The sequence below is a fragment of the Leopardus geoffroyi genome, chromosome B4, assembly GCF_018350155.1.
Source record: "Leopardus geoffroyi isolate Oge1 chromosome B4, O.geoffroyi_Oge1_pat1.0, whole genome shotgun sequence".
NCBI classification, from domain to species: Eukaryota; Metazoa; Chordata; class Mammalia; order Carnivora; family Felidae; genus Leopardus; species Leopardus geoffroyi.
Genome location: NC_059341.1, coordinates 28258178 through 28263842, shown reverse-complemented (window position 1 = coordinate 28263842; position 5665 = coordinate 28258178). Strand labels below are relative to the sequence as shown.

Sequence of the window (5665 nt, the reverse complement as noted above, 5' to 3'; positions counted from 1 at the left end):
AAGACAAACCAGAATTCACCAGCTGGCAATGGCCTTTGCTTGATAAACTCTATTGCCCATCACTCAAAGACGGTATTTTTGCGATGTCTGTGGCTGTCTATGGGTCACCAGAGCTTAGTCCTGCTTAGTCCTGGATAGACAGAGCGGGAGGGGCCTGGGCTGGGAGCAGGGGGAAGAAGGCAGCCGGGGAGGAGAGGAAGCCTCTCCTCTGCAGTGGCAGGTGGGGCTGTGTCCTTTCTGAGGCCCGCTTTCCGGTCAGGCCTCTATCTGTCCTCTCACACCCCTCCCACACCTGTGGGCACTTGATAAAAAGAATGTGTCCCCTCCCACCCCACCCACATTTGAGCTGTCCCTGTAGCCAGAGCCCGCTTTTTCTTGGGGGGTGTCATGCTGAGTTCTTCCTCCCTGTCTAGCCTCTGTGTGGCTGAGTCCTCCTGCCCAACTGCCCCTTTGGGATTTCACACTTTCCTGAGGGCTTCTTTTCTGACTGCTTGGTCAGCTCCATACACCTCAGCCCCCAGGAAAGCAATTGCTCGGTCCAGGTGCCCAAGAGTCTGCCCTCCGTGGCCTGGGTGCCCTGGGTCTCCATTTGACTAATGAGGGCAATTGGACAGGCATGAGCGGTGTAACTGCAAAGTCAGCACCAGAAGACAGGATTTTACAGCCAAGTATAGAGGTCGGGTGCCCAGGAAAGTTCAGCACAGGGGGCCCAAAACAGCCCAGGATCAAGTACAGCAGAGAGGCGTATGGCCAGAGTTGTTTGGGGGCCAGAGTAGGCCTGCCCCTGTGACTGGAAACAACCGTTCAGGAATGGGCAGATTCTCACAGCCACGGGCATGATTTTCTTGTGGTCCAAGTCAGGCACTGGCCGCCTTTGGATAACTCTCTGGTTTGGGTGAAGAACACAAAAGGAGGGGAGTTCTATCGGATTCTGGGGAGATCACTGGAGCCATGCTTCATAATCCAAGGGTGTAATCAGAATTACCCTAGAAGTTTTTTCAAACTCCGCATGCCAGGACCTCACTCAGGACCTAGCAAATCAGAATCTCAGATGCGTCTGGGGTGGGGCGGGCAGGCGCAGACGACTATAGACTCAGATTCAACCTGCCACTGCTCACCCCAAGGTGGGCACCGCCTCAGTTGTCCAATCTTGGGGCCAGAGGCCTTATCCTCTTACTTTGTACTTAGCACAGCTCCCTCCCTCATAATAGACCTAAAATAGTATGTGTTGACTGATCGAATGAATGAATATGGGAAGAAATGAACACACACTTCTGGTTACCGAAAGAATTGTTGATTCTGTCAACAAACAGAGAAAGAACGGAGTTTCCCATAATGGATTTTAACTCCAGTTGTAAGTAAGCCTTCCAGTTACCTATTCTTAAGAACAGCTAAATATGACAACACTAATGTGTATTTTATCGACTAGCGTGGCTCAGGCATATATGGTATTACTGAACAAAACAAGGATTTGTATTAACATCATAGATGAGAGTCTAAAATGAAAGTAGGCACTCCACCTAACTCACGATTAATTATATAATCTGAGGCTTAATTCTGGCTTTGGAAACAATGGGAACCGTAATTACATGTCTAAAGCCCAAAATGGAATCCCACAAGTGTTTGACAAGCAGAACATAAGGATGATGGAGTGGTTTACCCATGAGCTTGACCACAGGGCAACCCTGGTGAGTCACGATTTCAGGCTGTGGTAGGATTTCTCATTACCCTCCATTCTTCTATGGTGACTATATTGAGCTCTGGGCCACTTGATGGATGTGACTCTGTTTGTGAATTCAGGCTGGCCTGCTGTCTTTGCGGATCTGACCCGTATATAGAATCGCCATGCAAATTAGCATGGGCCTCTGGCCAGAAAAAAATTAATCCAGGCCTAAAAGCAATCAAGTAAAAGGTGTCAAAGGGCACACAAAGAGGGGAAAATGACTGGGAACACTGGCATGCTACTTTTTAGGTTTCCCTAGCTCACTACCTTGTGATTTTTTTTTTTTTCCTTTCGTCACTAGAATACTCGCAAATGGAAGAGCTGGTAGAAATCCTTCCAAATACTTCTGGGATGAGAAAATAAGTTCATGCTGAAAGTTGCGTTAGGGATTCAGAGAGACCTTCCCTGAGTCAGGTCCGCAGGGACCTCCACACCAGCCCTTAGCATTGATCTCAGTGCCCTGTTGTGCCTGGACAGCACCTGCCACACTGGGTAGTTCTAGTCACTTGTTTTATAGTCTGTCCCCCACATTGGACTGGAAGTTCCTCGAGGCTAAGAATCATGTCCGTTTTGCCCACCTGATTCCCAGCATGTGGCACAGGCATTGGACAAACAGTCCTCAAATGAATGAACGGACGCTGGAGGATGATCTTGCCCCCACCTTCCTGTAACAAGAGAAGGCTGTACGGTGGCCAGGGCTCCCTGGCCCATGGTTGACAGCCTGCTTGTCCTTCCCAGAACGCCTTGCTGGTCTTGCAGCTCTCATCTTCCCTCCTGCTCTGCTCCAGGACGCTTGAAGCCTCACTAGGCTTTCTTTTGTCCACACTGGCAGGTTGCCTGGTAAAACACCACCCTGAGAAATGGAGACAGAATGTGAAGGGCACAGGCAAACCTGAGAAGGAAAGGCAGGGGCTGAGGTGGAGGGTAGGCTGGATCCAGAGAGTCGACAGTGAAGAGAGAGCCAGGTAAGGAGTCCCAGGCCCGGAGCACAGAGGGTCTAGAGGTGAGCAAAGGCCAAGGGTATGAAGAAGGAGACTGGACGTGGAGGTACCTTGTTTCACAGAAGATGCCATGTACCTGCCTTCCATAGAGACACCGCTGACAGTAACAGCAGTGATAATAACTAATGTTTCCTGAGCTCTAACTATGTGTACCGTGTAGAGTATCCTCCTCATGGGAGTGATTGACCCATACAAGGGACCGGTAATTGTCAGGGGTTAGAGGTCAGAAAGGTGAAGCTTTGATGACCAAGGTCGTATTGTCGCTGGAGAACTAGGAATGCCCCCAGGTCTCTGTCAGCCTCTCCTCATCCCACGAGGTCGGTGTGTAATGACACACAAGGGGTAAGTGTGTAACAGCACACGAGGAATAATGACAGAATGGCAATCAAAATACCACTTGACGGTTATCTCCCAACTGCCCCCAGCAGAGTGCTCACTGGTTAAGCAGGATCTGTGGTTTAGACTTCAAGCCAAACAGACCTCTTAACCGCCCCAATCCCCACCAAAAAAATGAATCGCGGGACTAGCAAATTAAGAATGTCTGTAGAGCACACCCTGACCTAACTGATGAAGCCAGCAGTGAGGTCAAGCGGAAGAGAGACGGCCTGAGTGCGCATCTTCAGATGATGGCGGCCCGAGTTCTATTAGCAGCTCTTGTGAGGATGAGAAGGATGTCTCGCGAGGAAGGAGCGAGGCCAGGATTCAGGTGGATAGGGAGAAGCATGAAGGCGTGGAGGGAAAGCATCCCTCCCCTGTAGTAGTAGTAGTAGCAATAATAATAATGGTAATAAATACGTAGAGGCTATCACTTCTAGAGTGCATTGAAGTGTATTGCTCAAGCTTTCTACCTATCATGTTAGGTAACTAGCGTTAGCCTTGGAATAAACAAACCATTTAGGGGATTTCTCTAAGACCACAGACCTAGGAAGTGGCAGAGATAGGACTCAATAGCAAGAGGGCAAAGCCCACCAGCTTTCTGTCTGCCACACGGGTAAGTAAGTTAATCTAGCTGGGGAACATGAGTGGGATGTAAGGGCAGACGCTGGCTCTGTGCCAAGCATCCCAGCCAAGCCTTCTCCTTCCTATCACTGGTTCTTCTAAGTGTCTGCTGAGAGCACACTCTCTCTTCCTTGCTGACTCCCAGCAGAGGAAATTCTCTATCAGACTGTACCATTCCAATTCATATTTATACATAATTTAAAATTTTTCCAGTAATGGATTAATTCCCAAACATAGAGGTTGGTCCCTAATCTAGGATTCATGGCAATAGGTACCATCTAAATATACTGGTAACTTACTGTAAATAAAAGAGCGTGGTCTGTGGAACAGGCAGAGCAATGAAACAGATCTAAGACTACGGTTATTTGTTACAACAGAAAAGGGGCGCCTGGGTGGCGCAGTCGGTTAAGCGTCCGACTTCAGCCAGGTCACGATCTCGCGGTCCGTGAGTTCGAGCCCCGCGTCGGGCTCTGGGCTGATGGCTCAGAGCCTGGAGCCTGTTTCCGATTCTGTGTCTCCCTCTCTCTCTGCCCCTCCCCGGTTCATGCTCTGTCTCTCTCTGTCCCAAAAATAAACGTTGTTACAACAGAACGAAGTCATTTGAAATTACTGAGAGAAAACATGGATTACGTAATAAATGATGATAAAATAACTGATGAGTTAAATAACAATTTTGCCGGATCTATATCTTGCCTCTTGCCGTCAACACATGGATGCAGCAAATATCTAAGTATAAAAAACGAAGCCACAAATGTATGGCATAAAAACACGGATGGATATTTTTATATCCTTGGACTGAGGAAGGGTTTTTTTTTCACCCCAAGATGATATTGATTCAGCATATAATTTTAAATTTCACATACCAAAAAATCACAAATAACATTTACAGAGAAAAAGTGAACTGGGAAAAATTAATTGCAAACTGTATAACAGACTAAGAGTTATTATCTTTACTGTACAAGAACTCCTATAAATCAAAGGAAACAGCCCAGTAAAAATGAGAAAGGATACACATAGGCTTTTCACAAAAGAAGAAATACCAAATGTATGAAAATATACTAAACCCTTAATAATAAGTATGGTTACACAAATAAAACAATCATAAAGCGTGTGTGTGTGTGTGTGTGTGTGTGTGTGTGTGTGTGTGTTTACTCATCAAATACAAAGAATAAAAAGAAAACAGCATTGGTCATGTGCTGAGAAATGACTATTCTTAAGCACTAGTGGTCGGAATGGAAATTGGCATAATTTCTGGAGAGAAGTTTAGTAATACATACCCCAGTTTAAAATATGTACACTAATGTGGCGCCTGGGTGGCTCAGTCAGTTAAGCGTCCAACTTCAGCTCAGGTAATGATCTCACAGCTGTGGGTTAGAGCCCAATGTTGGGCTCTATGCTGACAGCTCTGAGCCTGGAGCCTGCTTCAGATTCTGTGTCTCCCTCTTTCTCTGCCCCTTCCTTGTTCGTGCTCTCTCTCTCTCTCTCTCAAAAATAAATAAACATTAAAAACTTATAAAATATATATACTCACTCTTAGCCCAAGATTTCCAATTCAAAGAATCTATTTTTATTGTGTTAAAAGATATGCATTCTAGGGGCGCCTGGGTGGTTCAATCGGTTGAGTTTCTGACTTCGGCTCAGGTCATGATCTCATGGTTCATGAGTTCAAGCCTGGCGTTGGGCTCTGTACTGACAGCTCAGAGCCTGGAGCGTGCTTCAGATTCTGTGTCCCCGTCTCTCTCTGTCCCACCCCTGCTTGTGCTCTCTCTCTTTCAAAAATGAATAAACATAAAAAAATTTTTTTTAAAGATACGCATTCTAATATTTATGATTTTAACCATTTCTAAGTGCACAGTTCAGTGGCATTAAGTACATTCACATTGTTGTACATCCTCTGCAAATTTTTTTGTCTTCCCCAATTGAAACTCTGTATCCATTAAAC

General features: G+C 46.4%; 1 long non-coding RNA gene across 1 annotated transcript; it reads right to left on the bottom strand.

Annotated features, from left to right (window-relative positions):
- Nucleotides 1-1971: 1971 nt before the first annotated feature.
- Nucleotides 1972-5079, bottom strand: LOC123590120. Its single transcript, XR_006708616.1, has 2 exons — nt 5001-5079; nt 1972-2576 (listed from the first exon to the last, which is right to left on the bottom strand). It is a non-coding gene; the product is annotated as an uncharacterized LOC123590120 (long non-coding RNA).
- Between the last annotated feature and the right edge of the window lie 586 nt (nt 5080-5665).